The 17,013-nt window shown below is 34.2% G+C and overlaps 1 pseudogene; it reads right to left on the bottom strand.

Annotated features, from left to right (window-relative positions):
- LOC123936821 overlaps nucleotides 1-13,658 on the bottom strand; it is a 113,613-nt pseudogene extending 99,955 nt beyond the window's left edge.
- Between the last annotated feature and the right edge of the window lie 3,355 nt (nucleotides 13,659-17,013).

Genomic DNA, 17,013 nt, shown 5'->3' with positions numbered 1-17,013 from the left:
AAATTGTGAAATCAGCTACATTTTGTTTTTACAACAAACTTTTAAACTATTAAAAGGAAAACCTTAAATGATCTTCATTAAGTGGGAAAGTAATTTCGGGAGCACTTTCACTATTATGATAAACTTTTTTCTTCACTTTATAAGGTAAATAAAATTTAGGCTAACCCTTACATTAAGAAGAGAGAGAGAGACATTGGATTCCAAGACATAGTTCATATTTATCCCAGGATTCAAATAGTTAGGCTGATAATCTCTTTCCTTCCTTTCTGTTCTAAACATAAAAAAAGCGACATATTCTGCCTTGAGCAAAAATGAAAGTGAGATTTTTGCTGTAGAATGACAATTATTGCCAGTAATGGTCTAGTGTCATTCAGTTTAAACAGCAAATTCATCATTTTCGCTCTGGGCATAAATAAACAAGATAATCATATACTGTTAAAAAGCAGTAATTTTCCCTCCCTGTGTTCAAGTTGGTAAGTAGATGAAAAGGTAAATTAAAATTACATTGCAGAAAAAAATCCATAATTTATAAAATAAAGGTACCACTGTAATTATAATGATTGACTTAGGTTAATAAATATGATCCAAGTTTAAATATTGAATATTGCACTTACATTTGCCAATGGACCTACCATTATAAAGGTATATACAATGTCATCTCATTGGATTGCTACTTTTCTAAGCAATTTACTAAGAAGCTAGTTAGTTCTTGCGCAGTTCATTTTCAGATAAGTAAACAAATGAATAATGAAAATTCCAGTCTTAAAAAAGAACACATTTATAGACAACATCTTTTAGTGTTGTAAGCATTTTACATATTTAGTTACTTAATTCCATAAAATCATTTACTTAATTCCATAAAAATCTACTTTATAGATATTATTCTCTCAACATGATACAAAAATTGAGTCATGGAGACATTAAGTGACATAAAGAGAACATATCAAGTTAGAATTTAAACTGACTTTGTTTCTAGATCACATACTCTCAAGCATAGTACCACACTTCTTTGTTATACAAGAATTTTGAACATTAACTCCCGGTAATGCTAACAGTATGTGTGATTTTCTCATTTTTTGCATCAATAACTTGTATGCCAGGAAAGGGAGGTGGTGGGATGAATTAAATAAAAAAGGGGATTAATGAGTAGAATAGTCATGATCAGTATAGGATGATGTATGGAACTGTTGAATTTCTATATTGTACACCTATGTGAACTAACTTGAATTAAAACAAAAACAGAAACAAAATATTTATTCACCAATTATATTTAATCATTTGACATAGCTGATAATTCTCTGTTTTAAAATTATGAAATAGGAGGGGGATATTCAAGCTCACTCTTAACTATCAAATTTTTTGTATTTATTCATTTCCAAATATATTTATTGAACTAGTCACTGGAAACATAGCAGTAATAAGGATTTAAAAATTCTGTCTTCATGGGATTTAAATTCTGATGACAATAAGAATAAGAAAACAGAAAAGTAGAAAACTACAGGTCGTGATAAATTATTTGCAGGATGGACAAAAGGTGATGAGATAGATCATATATGGTAAGGAAGCTAATTTCCATAGGTCCTCTACCTGTGAAAGGCAGGCATGCAAACAGAGACCCCACCCAGATTAAATTCTAGATGTATAGAGACACATTCCAGCTAGAAGAAATAGGAAATGATCTCTGTAGTTAAGAGTCTTGGGGTGCCAGTGTGACTCAGTCATTAAACATCTGCCTTTGGCTCCGGTCATGATCCCAGAGTCCTGGGATCAAGCCCCATGTTGGCCTCCCTGTTCAGCAGGAAGCCTGCTTCTCCCTCTCCCATTCCCTCTGCTTATGTTCCCTCTCTCTCTCTCTCTGTCAAATAAAGAAATAAAATCTTGAAAAAAAAAATAGAGCCTCTTATCATTTGCCTCCCTCTCAATATTTATCTTATATTATTTTTCCTCCCCTTCCCCTATATTCATCAGTTTTGTTTCTTAAATTCCACATACGAGTGAAATCATATGGTATTTGTCTTTCTCTGACTGACTTATTTTGCTTAGCATAATACACTGTAGTACTACCACATTGTTGCAAATGGCAAGATTTCATTCTTTTTGATGACTGAGTAAAATATATATATTTTTTTATTTTTTTTTCCATTTTATTTATTTTTTCAGCCTAACAGTATTCATTCTTTTTGCACAACACCCAGTGCTCCATGCAAAACGTGCCCTCCCCATTACCCACCACCTGTTCCCCCAACCTCCCACCCCTGACCCTTCAAAACCCTCAGGTTGCCCCAACCTCCCACCCCTGACCCTTCAAAACCCTCAGGTTGTTTTTCAGAGTACATAGTCTCTTATGGTTCACCTCGCCTCCCCAATGTCCATAGCCCGCTCCCCCTCTCCCAATCCCACCTCCCCCCAGCAACCCCCAGTTTGTTTTGTGAGATTAAGAGTCATTTATGGTTTGTCTCCCTCCCAATCCCATCTTGTTTCATTTATTCTTCTCCTATCCCCCTAACCCCCCATGTTGCTTCTCCATGTCCTCATATCAGGGAGATCATATGATAGTTGTCTTTCTCCGATTGACTTATTTCACTAAGCATGATACGCTCTAGCTCCATCCATGTCATTATCTCATCTCTTCTTTACCATCATCAGCCAATGGACATTGGGATTCTTTCCATAATTTGTGTACTGTGGGTATTGCTGTTGTAAACATTTGAATGCATGTCCTCCTTAGAATCAACATTTTTTATCCTTTGGAAAAATAACTAGTATTGCAATTGCTGAGTGGTAGGGTAGTTTTAGTTTTAGTTTTAACTTTTTGAGGAGCATCCATACTGTTTTCCAGTGTGGCTGCACCAATTTGCTTTCCCATCAACAGTGTAAGAGGTTCTACTTTCTCTGCATCCTTCCCAGCATTTATTGTTTCCTGTGTTGTTAATTTTAGTTATTCTGACAGGGGCTGAGGTGGTATCTAATTGTGATTTGGATTTGTATTTCTCTGATGATGAGTGATGCTGAACATTTTTTCATGTGTCTCTTAGCCATGTGTATGTCCTCTTTGGAGAAATGTCTACTTATTTCTTTTGTCCATTTCTTAATTAGATTTTTTATTTTCTGAGTGTTGACTTTGACCAGTTCTTTATAGGCTCTTGATAGAAGCCCTTTATCCAATATGTCATTTGCAAATATATTCTCCTATTCCATCAGTTGCCTTTTATTTCTGTCAATTATTTCCTTTGCTGTATAGAAGATTTATATCTTGATGAGTTCCCAATAGTGCATTTTTGTTTTTGTTTCCCTTGCCTCCAGAGACGTGTCTAGTAAGAAGTTGCTGCAGGCAGGTGTTGATGGAGGAGAGGTGGGTAGGTGATAGGTAAATAGGTGATGAACATTGAGGAGGGTCTGCGTGGTGAGCACCAGGTGTTGTATGTAAGTGATGAATCACTAAATTCTACTCCTGAAATCAATACTACGCTATATGTAAACTAACTTGAATTTAAATTAAAAAATAAATAAAAAAGAAGAAAAAACAGGAAATGAATGGTCTACAGTGGAGAAAAAAGTTTACTGTGGACAAGAAACGGGGAAACCAGAATGCTTTCAGGATAGTGGGATATAGAAACAATGATACAAGGTAAGATTGAAGAGAAAGTCAGAATAGGAGTCACAAATATGTGCTAAAAGATTATAACACATATTTGCTGGAAAACACTGCCTTATTCACAATAACAGCTTCCTCTCATATCCCCAATTTTGGACTTGGTCTCCTAGTTACAACTGATTGCTTTAAGTTGGGAATTCATATTTACCATCCTGGGAATTTTGAATTAAAAATAAAACATACAATGTCTGAGAATGTTGAGAACTAAGTTACATTATTAGTGACTTGCAACCCATGAGCATCTTCAGCTGAGAACTCTGGAACAGGTGGCAGTATAATTTTGGAATTTTAGGAATTAAAAGGAAGGTAGGAAAAATAACATGGTAAGTAATATCCCTTCCAAAAACCTCTAAACTGAAAACTGTCAACGCAGTATCTAGTTGTTTTTAATGAGACCATAATAATCCGCAAGTCATCTAGGAATGAGTACATTCTCCATCTTAATATTCATTTCTTGTCTCTTCCAGAAAGACAGAAGTGATGTCTTCTAGATATATTTATATAAATGAATAAACATTACTTTAACTCATAATTTAACTGCAATTTTTAGAGTGTCTGTGATATTTAGCTATTTTGTCATACAAATTATATTTATCACCACATTTCCTCTATTGTTATGTTATATCTCATTTCTGTTATTTCATTCTTGTATTTGAAATACCACATTTAAAAAATTGTTTACTATATCCATTAATCATACTTCACAGAGTAGGAAGAAATTTACTTTCTACTTCAAATTGGTAACTCTTGTAAAGAATATTTTGTCTTTAAAGATGAATAGGTAGAACAAAGTTAGGTTGGAGATAAAACAGTTAAGACAACAAGGAAGCCTTCAGATTTTATGCAATGTTTTATAGATTAAAATTTAAATTAGAGGTAAGATCACTTGATTTTGGATAAATCCATTGCCTTCAGGTTGTATGCATAAGATATATATTATATTTGTTAATTACTCCAGTCTTAAAGATTAGCATAAAGGAAGAGTCTTGGATAAGGATGATTGATTTTATGTTTGGCATCCTAATTATTGTCTCCTTGACTAGGAATTCAAACTCAATTAAAATATGCTCTTTAAAAAGGTAACTGGAGCCCTGTGCATGCAATTATTTATACCAATCTTAAATTAAGACTATCCAGGACATCAAATGGGCAGTGACTTTATATGTGTAGAAAAACTATCATAAAAGTTAATGGTGCCTCATGAAATAATAATTGACATTATTAAACTATAAGCAGAGCATTACACACACACATACACACACACACATATAGTCATTTAAAGCTTTGCTTATATCAGCATTTTATTATAGTGGAAAGGAATATTAAATATATATATTTTTCTTTTTTTAAACAAAGAAAGCCAAGCTTTACAACCTTTCATAATGTAAGTACACAAATTATTTGACATGAAGAGTACAGGAACAGTAAGACACAGTAGCATTTACAGTTAGAACTTCAGTCAAAATATATTTCCTGAACTTGATATAATTCTAGGCATATGATAATTTAAAGAAAAATATAAAAAATAAGCAATTGTCCTCTCCACTCAAGAAGCTCTTTATACAATAGATAAGTATGTATGTGTACTGTATATGTATATAAAATATCATATATAAAACATGTATATGATGATACAATTTGTTTGATTTAACCTTGCATAATTTTAACCAATACTGTTTTTGTAAATAAAAATATATATGTAGGTATGTATGCACATTTATATATGCAAAAATTGACATGACCATTTATTTTCTGAGTGGAATACTTTTAAATTTATTCATAGAAAAATTATAAAAAGGAAAAAGGAAATTCACTTTGATCTGAAAGTACAGATTGATATTAACCTTATTTAGTATATTTTATAAAATTTCTTTTAGGCAGGATGTATACTGAATATTAGATGCAGGGTATGATTATATAGTGTTGTTTAGGTGGGACACCTACCATTAACTATTTCCACCCATTCTAGAGTCATTGTAAATATCCATAGATACAAAGAGGAAATAATGTGCACATAATCCTCAAATTTCATTTGTTTAAAAAAAAAGTTAATGTTCTTTTAAAAAGTGAGTATCTTATGCTACTGATCTAATTATTATTATTTTTTTTGAACATATGACATAATCGCTCAAGTTCCTAGGCTGGTGTAACACTCATCTCTGATTTGGTTATGGGTCAGAGAATAGGAATGATGGTCAATTATTACCTGGCTATTAAAGATTCCACCTGGAAATGACATGCATAAATATGGTTCAAGGCAACCCACTGTGTCATACCCAATTTGAAGGAGTAAGGGAGTATAATTCTACATCTGCCCAGAAGGAAACCATAAATATTTAATGAAAATGCTGATGTATATAATGCGTACACAAGAAATATAAATATAGGAAAGAAGGAATGAAAATGATCATTATTCATCAATAAAATTATTTGAATTTATAAGCATAACGTGCAAAGAAATAAAAACCACTTGAAAATTCTGAGATTTCAGTAAGGTGGTCAGGTGTACCAGCAAATGTTAAAAAATAAATATTTCTTAAACTTTAATAACATTTAGTAAGTACAATTTTAAAAATTCCCACCCAAAATGTTTAAACATAAAATCTAGAATCATAAACTTTTTTAGAAATGTTTAGAATTTATGCAACAGAAATTATAAATCTATTTTGAGATCCAGGGGGAAAATGGTCTATATGGAGGAACCATGTTGTTAACTATAAATTTACAATCTTGTAAAAATGTTCAATGTCTCTAAATCTTTCTATATATTTAATGTAATCATAATACAAAACTTTATAACACTACCTCTCAAAAATGATGAGGAAAAATGTGTAATGAGTCTTGCCAGGAAATCTTAGCAGGAGAAAAACTGAATAAGTATAAAGATTTGGTTTTCTATTTTATGAAAAATGTGTGTTTGGGCATTAACATTTTGAGTAGATACAGGCACTAAACCATAAAACTAGAACAGAGTTGTGTCTATTCCCAATTATTCTAGGCTAGGTTCTCTAATTTTCGGACTACAAGAAGGTCCAGAAGTCCTGATAAAGGGAAAGGAGCAAATCAGGACTTGGCACAGTCTGTGACTATTTACTAACTGATGTAGAATACTCAAATTCAACATTTTAACAAATGGTTTAGATGTACAAGATAATAGCTAAATACCATATCTGAATGTGATTTTGATGCCAGATTGAAAGTATAAGGAGGAATTCACTTAAAAGTATGAAAATTTATTAAATTATTTTAACACCTGGAAAGAATATAAATATAAGAAAGCCAAATAACATGCTACGAAACAATGAAGGTCAACCAAGAAATCAAAGAAGAATTTTAAAAAGACAACATGGAGACAAATTAAAATGAAAGCACAATGGTCCAAAATCTTTGGGATGCCACAAAAGCTGTTCTAAGAGGGAAGTTTATAACAATACAGGCTTACTTCAAAAAAGAAGAAAAATCTCATACAAACACTTAATTTTGTAACTAAAGGGGCTAGAAAAAGAACAAATAAAGCCCAAAGCCAATAGAAAAATATATAATAAAGATGATATCAGAAATAAAAAGAGACTAAAAACAATAAAACAGATAAGTAAAACCAGCAGCTGTTGCTTTGAAAAGATAAACAAGTTGATAAACCTTTAGCCAGACTCATCAAGAAAAAAAAGGACTCAAAAAAATAAAATTAGAAATGAAGAATAACAACTGACACCATAGGAATACAAAGGATTTTAACAGAATATTATGAAAAATTATATGTCAACAAATCAGACAAGCTAGAAGAAATGGATAAATTCATAGAAACATGTAATGTTCTAAAACTGAATCAGAAAGAAGTAGAAAATTTGAACAGACTGATTTCTAGCAATGAAATTGTATCAGTAATCAAAAATATCCCCAAAACAAAAGCCTAGGGCCAGATGTCATCACAGACAAATTCTACCAAATGTTTAAAGAAGAATTAATACCTATTCTTCTCAAACTATTCCAAAAAATAGAAGAGGGAAGAAAATTTCCAAATTCATTCTATGGGGCAGCACTACCTCAATAACCAAAACCAGATATAAACTAAAAAAACAAACAAACAAATAAAAAACCAAAAAAAAAAACCAAAAAACAAAAAAAAAAAAAACAGGCCACTATCTCTGATGAATAAATTTTCAAAAAATCCTCTACAAGGAGCTCTTGGATGGCCAGTCAGTTAAGCATCTGATTCTTGGTTTCTGCTCAGGTCATGATATCAGGGCCATGAGCTCAGTATGAAGTGAGCTTCAGATTCTCTCTCTCTTCCTCTGTCCCTTCTGCTCATGCTCATTCTTTCTCTCAAATATAAATATATAAGTCTTTTAAAAAGGTCCTCAACAAAATCATTAGCAGTCTGAATCCAACAATACATTACAAAAGAATTCATTCACCATGGTATAGAGGCATTTAAGATACAAGAGTGGTCCAATATTCACAAATCAATCAACTTGATACATAAAAACCTAATGTCCATCTCAATAGATGGACAAAAAGCATGTGACAAACCTATTCTCAGTGAAGGAGGGTTAGAGGAAACATACCTTAGCATAATACATGCCATTCAGAAAAAAAAACCCACAGCTAACATCATACTCAATGATGAAAACCTGAGAGCTTTTCTTCTAATATTAGGAAAAAGAAAACAATGTCCACTCTCACTGCTTCTACTCAGCATTGCACTAGAAGTCAAAGCCATAGAAATCAGATAAGAAAAATAAATAAAAATCTTCTAAATAGGTAAGGAAGAAGTAAAACTTTCACTAGTTCCAAATGACATGATACTATACATAGAGAACCCTAAAGATTTCATTAAAGAACTACTAGGGCTGATAAATGAATTCAGTAAAGTTGCAGGATGCAAAACTAATAAACAAAAATCAGTTGCATTTCTTCATGTTAATAATGAAGTGGCAGAAAGAGAAATTAAGAAAATAATCTCATTTCAAATTATAGGGATAAAATTAACAAAGGGGGAAAAGCCCTCTGAAAACAACAAAACACTGATTAAAAAACTGAAGATGACACAAACATATAGAAAGATATTCCATGTTCAGAAGTGGAAAAATCATTTTTTTATTTTTTAATTTTTTATTAAAATATAATGTATTATTAGCCCCAGGGGTATAGCTCTGTGAATCGCCAGGTTTACATACTTCATAGCACTCACCATAGCATATACCTTCCCCGTTGTCCACAGCACTCACCATAGCACATACCTTCCTCATTGTCTCCCTACCCCCATCCTTCCTGCAACCCTGTTTGTTTGTGAGATTAAGAATCTCTTATGGTTTGTCTGCCTCCCAATCCCATTTCCTCTTGTGGTTGAGTTCTAGCTTTAGAACATTGTGGTCTGAAAATATGCAAGGATTAATCCCAACCTTTTGGTACCAGTTGAGACCTGATTTGTGACCCAGGACATGATCTATTCTGGAGGATGTTCCATGTGCACTAGAGAAGAATGTGTATTCTTTTGTTTTGGGATGGAACGTTCTGAATATGTCAGTGATAACCACCGGGTCTGTGCATCATTTAAGGATTTATTTCCTTGTTGATCATTTGCTTGGATGATCTGTCCATTTCAGTGAGGGAGTGTTAAATTCCCCTACTATTATTGCATTATTGTCAATGTGTTTCTTTGATTTTGTTATTAATTGGCTTATGTAGTTGGCTGCTCCCATGTTAGGGGCATAGATATTTAAAATTGTTAAATCTTCTTGTTGGACAGACCCTTTGAGTATGATATAGTGTCCTTCCTCATCTCTTATTATAGTCTTTGACATTAAATCTAATATATCTGTATAAGGATAACCACCCCAGCTTTCTTTTGGTGTCCCATAGCATGGTAAATTAGTCCCCCCCCTCATATTAAACCTGGAGGTGTCTTTGGGTCTAAAATGAGTTTCTTGTAGACAGCATATTGATGGGTTTTGTTTTTTTATCCATTCTGATACCCTGTGTCTTTTTATTGGGACACTTAGTCCATTTACATTCAGGGTAACTATTGAAAGATGTGAATTTATTGTCATTGTATTGCCTGTAAAGTGACTGCTACTGTATATTGTCTCTGTTCCTTTCTGGTCTACTACATTTAGGTTCTCTCTTTGCTTAGAGGACCCCTTTTAGTATTTCCAGTAGAGCTGGTTTAGTGTTTACAAATTTTTTTAGTTTTTGTTTGTCCTGGAAGATTTTTAGCTATCCTTCTATTTTCAATAATAACCTAGCTGGATATAGTGTTCTTGGCTGCATGTTTTTCTCATTTAGTGTTCTGAATATATCATGCCAGTCCTTTCTGGCCCGTCAGGTCTCTGTGGATAAGCCTGCTGCCAATCTAATGTTTTTATCATTGTATGTTACAGACTTCTTGTCTCGGCCTGCTTTCAGGATTTTTCTCTTTGTCACTAAGACTTGTAAGTTTTGCTATTAGGTGATGGGGTCTTTGACTTAAAATCTAATTGATCTGATATAAGGACTGCCACCCCAGCTTTCTTCTGATGCCCATTAGCATGGTAAATTGTTTTCCACACCCTCATTTTAAATCTGGAGGTGTCTTCGCGTCTAAAATGAGTTTCTTGTAAGCAACATATTGATGGGTTTTGTTTTTTTATCCATTCTGATACCCTGTGTCTTTTGATTGGGGCATTTAGCCCATTAACATTCAGGGTAACTATTGAGAGGTATGAATTTAGTGCCATTGTATTGCCTGTAAGGTGACTATTACTGTATATTGTCTCTGTACCTTTCTAATCTACTACTTTTAGGCTCTCTCTTTGCTTAGAGGACCACTTTCAATATTTCCTCTAGAGCTGGTTTGGTGTTTGCAAATTCTTTCAGTTTTTGTTTGTCCTGGATGTTTTTAATCTCTCCATTTTCAATGATAGCCTAGCTGGCTATAGTATTCTTGGCTGCATATTTTTCTCGTTTAGTGCTCTGAATATATCATGCCAGCTCTTTCTGGCCTGCCAGGTCTCTGTGGATAAGTCTGCTGCCAATCTAATATTTTTACCATTGTATGTTACAGACTTCTTTTCTGGGACTGATTTCAGGATTTTCTCTTTGCCACTAAGACTTGTAAATTTTACTATTAGGTGACGGTGTGTGGACCTATTCTTATTGATTTTGAGGGAGGTTGTCTTTGTCTCCTGGATTTTGATGCTTGTTCCCTTTGCCATATTAGGGAAATTCTCTACAATAATTCACTCCAATGTAACTTTTGCTCCCCTCTCTCTTTCTTCTTCTTCTGGAATCCCAATTATTCTAATATTGTTTCGTCTTATGCTATCACTTATCTCTCGAGTTCTCCCCTTGTGGTCCAGTAGTTGTTTGTCTCTCTTTTGCTCAGCTTATTTATTCTCCATCATTTGTTCTTCTATATCACTAATTCTCTCCTCTGCCATATTTATCCTAGTAGTAAGAGTGTCCACTTTTGATTGTACCTCATTAATAGCTTTTTTGATTTCAGCTTGGTTAGATTTTAGTTCTTTTATTTCTCCAGAAAGGGCTTTTATTTCTTCAGATAGGTTTTCTCTAATATCTTCCATGCCTTTTTCTAGCCCAACTAGCACCTTGAGAATCATCATTCTGATCTGTAAAACTGACATATTACCAACCTCTGTATTGATTAGGTCTCTAGCCTTCTGTACTGCCTCTTGTTCTTTTTTTTTCTTTTACTTTTTTTTTTTGGTGAGATTTTTCTGCCTTGTCATTTTATTCAGATAAGAATATAAGAGTGAGAGAATAAAATACTAAAAGGGTGGCAAAGACCCCAGAAAAATGTGCATTAACCAAATCAGAAGAGACCCCAAATTGTTGGGGCAAGAAAGGGGGTAAAAAGAGATTTTTAAAGGAACATTTAAAAAAAGGAAGAATATATATATATTAGACGTGAATAGAATAGAGCCACCCACTTAATTTAGGGATTATTTTGGTCTCATAGAAGAAACTACCTCCAAAACTTTAAAGAAAGAAAGAAAAAAAAAATATATATATATAGAGAGAGAGAAACAAACACACAAAAATGAGGGTAAAAACAATGAAGAGATTGAATATGACTGTAAAGATGAAAATTTTAAAAAAATTCTAAAAAAGAGTTAAAGAGTTGATAAGTTGGTTGGGAACAGAAAGAAAAAGAAAGTTGAGAGAATTTGCTCAGGCTGGAGACTGGAACAAACTCCGTGCTAGTTTAGGGTATATTTTGATCTATTAGAAGAAGTTGTATCCCAGAATTTTTTAGAAGAAAAAACCCTGTGTGTGTACAAAAGATAAAGTTAGATACAATGAAGGATAAAATATGACTATAATAATAAAGTTTCAAAAAGATTTTTAAGAAAGGTATTGTTAAGATAAATCAGTTAGAAAACATTAAAAGAGGAAAGAGTAACAGTTAAATAAATTAGAATGGAAAATTTTTTAATTAAAAAATTTAATTAACTTTGCAAGACTAAAGGATCATGGGGAGAAAGCCATGAATTCTGTGCTTTGCTTTCCCTTCCTCTGGATTTGCTCTCTTCTCCTTGACCAGTGAGCTTGGTCTTGGCTGGATTTCTTGCTGATCTTCTAGGGGGAGGGGCCTATTGTAGTGATTCTCAAGTGTCTTTGCCTGAGGCAGAATTACACTGCCCTAGCCAGTGTCTGGGCTAAGTAATCTGCTCCCATTTGCTCTCTTGGGAGCTTTTGTTCCCTGAATGCTTTCTGTAGAGCTCTTTCAGAAAGTGGTCAATTTTCTGTTTCTAGAATTGCTGCTCTTCTTCTCTTTGATCTCCTGTTGTATTTGTAGGTGTTCAGAATGGTTTGACAACTAGCTGAACTCCTGCTACCTGATGTCATCTCAGCCTGCTAGTCCTCCACCATCTTGACTCCTCAAATCATTATTTTTTAAATGTCTATACTACCTGAAGTAATCTACAGACTCATTGCAATTCTTATAAGATTGCCAAAACATTTTTCACAGAACTAGAATAAATATATCTGTTATGTAACATGTATTTGGCCATAAAAAAGAATAAGATCTTGCACTTGCAACAACATGGATGGACCTGAGGGTATAATACTGAGTGAAATAAATTAGACCAAGAAAGACAAATACTATATTTCACTCATGTGTAATTTAAGAGACAAAAGAGATGGACAAAGAAAAAAAAGAGACAAATAAAAACACAGACTCTTAAATGCAGTGAACAAACTGGTGATTGCCAGTTTAGAAATGTAGGTGGGGGTGCCAGAAGACAGGTAGGTGGGTAAATGGATGAAATAAAGGAATTTAAGAGTATGTATACTATGATGAGAACTAAGTAATATAAAGAATTATTGAATCATTATATTTTATACCTGAAACTAATATAGCACTGTATGTTAATTATACTCCATTTTGAAAACTGCATGACAAATATGGCTTTATATGGATTGTGCAATAGCCAACTTCCTAATCAAAACCCTCATCATAACAGTAGTAATTATATTATAATCATTTTATTCCAAAGGGAACAAATAATTATCTTGTCCATCAGCCATGTACACTGTCTATAAGTTTGAAATCTCTCTCTTGTACTCTCAGATTATACTTTGAATCTACTACTTTCTCTCCATATCCCCAACCACAAAATTCCAAGCAACCATCATTTCTCACTTAATCTATAAAAAGCAACTTTAAAAAAAAACAAAAAAACTTTTTCATGCTTACTACTTCTGGTTTCACTATCACTGTTCCTTTTAGCACAGAGTGACTTTGTTAAGAATCAAACAATCTTTACAAAATATCTAGTGTTTTTTTTTTTTTTTTTTCCCTGTCGCAGAGAGTGCGCTCCACCCTCACCAAGAACACGCCCAGATTTGGGAGCAAAAGCAAATCTGCCACCAACCTAGGACGACAAGGCAACTTCTTTGCTTCTCCGATGCTCAAGTGAAACCCTGTGTCCTGTTGCTTGCCAGCATTTACTGACTGCAAGGAAGGCCGCACCTTCTCTCCACAGCCTCTTGTACTCATTACTACTTTTAGCATTCTCCAGGCTTTTAATCAAGTTTAATTGTGCACGGGGGTTTTATTAAAACTATATATATCTCCCCCCCCAAAAAAAAGAAAGAAAAAGATTTTTCATTCATGTATTTATTCCACAATCAAAATAAATCATAATTTAAAGCCATAACATTTTGAAAAGGTAAAGGAGACTTTGTGTCACAGCTGCATTAATAAAACACACCGGTCTAAAGTGCAACACTGAACAGGTGTCTTCTGTTCCCGAGGTGGAATAAATACAAAAAATTACACATAAAATTTCACTAAAGATCTGAGGTGAGGCAAATAACCCTTGGAAACAAACTGTCCAATGAAGAGTCAGGCTGCAAATAATTTTCAACATTTTACTGCAAGAAGGAAAAAACCCCAAGGTGTCTACTAGCGTAAACCTCCGTTTCATACTCCTGGCCTTGCTTTCTCTCTTCCTTCTTCAACCACATCCAAATCCAGAAAGGCCTCTGTACACCATGCTCAAAAACGCCACTCTGAGTCCCTAAGGACCTCAGCACAGACTGCTGTCAATGAGCCTGTGTGCAGCCTTCCTCTAGAACCTCCAGGGAAATCAGGAGCCCAAGGAGCAGCAGCATTTCTTTAATAGTTTTAACTGTCCAATGAGCTCTGACGGACCATTTTTTAAAAAAATCTAAGGAGCACCTGGGTGGCTCAGTCAGTCTGATCCTTGATTTCAGTTCAGGTCATGATCTATCTCATGTCTTAGGGTTGTGGGGTCAAACCTTAATGTTCGGCTTCCCACTGAGTGTGGAGCGTTTTAAGATTCTCTCTCTCTCCATCTGTCCCTTGTCACCATCCAACTCTCTCTTAAAAAAAAAAAAAAAATTGAAATTCCATGCAATGTCTTACAAGGATCTTTATGATCTAGTTTCTGTTGGCCTTCCCTTTTCATCTTATGCTACTTTCTCATCATAATCTGGTCACAGTGTTCTCTGTAGTTCTCTTATGGAGAACTTTCCACCTCAAAGTCTTTCCGTGGTTTGTTCATTCAGCGTGGAAAACATTTCATTAACCTATTGCAAGGTGATTTCTTTGACTCTTCCATATCTCCACTTAAATGTCACCCTCTCAAGCACAGTGTCTGAACACTGCATGAAGGAAGGGCATACCTCTCATAACACTGTGTATTTCCCTTATGACATTCATCTCAATCTGTACTTTGTACATCTTTTCATTTCTTCTCTATTCTTTTTTTGTTTTTTTGTTTGTGCCCCAAACTGGAGTCTTAACTGTTGACTAGTAATAATATTTAGATTCAAAGTAAACAAACAAGGCAGGGAATCAGCCTGGCCAAGCATTGCTTCTAGAAGAAACTGTGACCTATTCTATGTGGTACCTTTCATGTTTTTAAAGCAGTATAATTATGAAACATTACAAATAAGATCAAAACTATAAACTTATCAGTAATGTACTTGGGCATAAAAATCATCAAAAATGAAATATTTGGAGTTCCAGATTATTACATGAATCATGCATATTTTCAGTATAATGAGTACTAGACACTAGACTGCTAAGCGTTGCTGATTTCTAATGAATATAAAAGTAATACCTATATTTTGACATGTATGTTCTAGTTCAAGTTCTGAAATGTGTAAACAATTATGGGGAAAAATAATTTCTGATGATTTGTTTTGAACTAATGGACTCAGATAACCATTATAAATTCTGGACAAAAACCTAATGCAATGATTATTTGATGAAATTGAAGTGACCCTGCAGAGGGTGAAATCCATATTTATGTGGCTTGGCCCCAAACACCACTCTCCAGTGATTAGTTGGGGTGGTAAGGACTCATGGGGAAACCTCCATTGTCACTGGCTAAAGGTGTCAGAAGTGGTCAGAGCTGTTGCTGAGGGGAGAAACTCAGAAAGAAGAGTGCCTTGTAACATGAATACAGAGACTCCACGTATAAACGCCTTCAAATCCTTGGCTGATCAGTGAGCTGAGTATGCACAGGGGAGATTCCAACAGGCCCAGGGTAAAACTGTTGGGTCAACTCCCTGCACTTTCATTGGGAAGGTTTGAAACTCTTCCAGGCAATGAACTAGGACTAGCACAGGGCTCCCCTTGTTTACCTTCCCCTCTCTCATCATCACTGCCCTGTGTTGCCTATCATCTCATTTTTGATGAAAATTTTTTCCATATATTTCTTCCTGGATTTTCAGTTATTTCAGGCAGAAGCTGTTACTTCATGATAACTGAAAGTTGCTGTTCTCTACCTTGTCTTAAACCGATATGGGAGATTTAGGAAGTTTTAGAGTAAATTTCATAGTACTTTCCATCTGTGTTACATGTTACTTTAAAACTACACTCAATGTATTATGTACATACCAAGGGATCTTATATCACAGAAGCAAAGAAAACACATAATTTTACAAGATCTAAACTAAAGTGGTTCTTGTTATTGCTCTACTTTGAAGTTTTGCTGAAATACAAACTTTTCACTTTTTAGAGACTAGTAGATAGTTTGGAATTATTTCCTAAATAACATTTTAAAATTCCTTTCACTGGTGCCAAAGAAAACAGAATAAAACAAAATAATAGATGGGCTTTGTGTAGCATGAAAACTTAGCACTAATTCCCTTGCACATGATCTTGCCAAGTTTGGGAATAAGAATTTACATAAAACACATGCATATATGAGTCTGGGAGCATTGAAAGATAGGAAGATAACTGTTGACTGCAAGGCAAAATTATAAAAATATATACATCACAACCTGTCAAAAATGAGTCCAATGATATTCTTGGTGGCTGGCAGGGTGATCCAAATTTTAAGAGATTTTTTTCAGCCTTCAAAGCAAAATAGGGTAAAAAGGAAAAAGAAGAATTGCAACACCACCAGCAATAGATGAGATCTTGCCAGGCTAGCCTGTAAGGTTCCCCTTTGACCTTTGATTCTGAGCAGTTTCAAGGCATGGACTATAAGACACCATCCATTTTACCAAGGCTGGCATGTCTTTTGTTCTTCTAGAACGTCTCTTGAAGTAAAAGCTCTGGAAAGTATTCTTGGTGTCTTTGGATGCTGACAAAATTTAACCCCATCCAGAGATACGGAGGTTGGGTTTAAGATAAGATGATTCAGCCCTCTAGGAGTAAATGATTTCAATTTGCTCTAAGTGAAGGATGAAACAAAGAAGCTTTTATTACCAGGTTCTAAGAATCAGTATTTCACAAGTTTTATCCCTTATATCTCTCTGACACATACAAAAATATTTGAAAAATTAGTAGAAAGTGTACTGGTTTATTAAGTTCCTGAGTTTGCTCTTCTGAAAAATAACATTTATCAGCTCTCTAGGCCAAGTCCAGTTTTCAT

The sequence above is a fragment of the Meles meles genome, chromosome 2 (genome assembly GCF_922984935.1).
Source record: "Meles meles chromosome 2, mMelMel3.1 paternal haplotype, whole genome shotgun sequence".
NCBI classification, from domain to species: Eukaryota; Metazoa; Chordata; class Mammalia; order Carnivora; family Mustelidae; genus Meles; species Meles meles.
The sequence above is the reverse complement of the archived record's forward strand: the minus strand, read 5'-3'. Positions and strand labels throughout refer to the sequence as shown.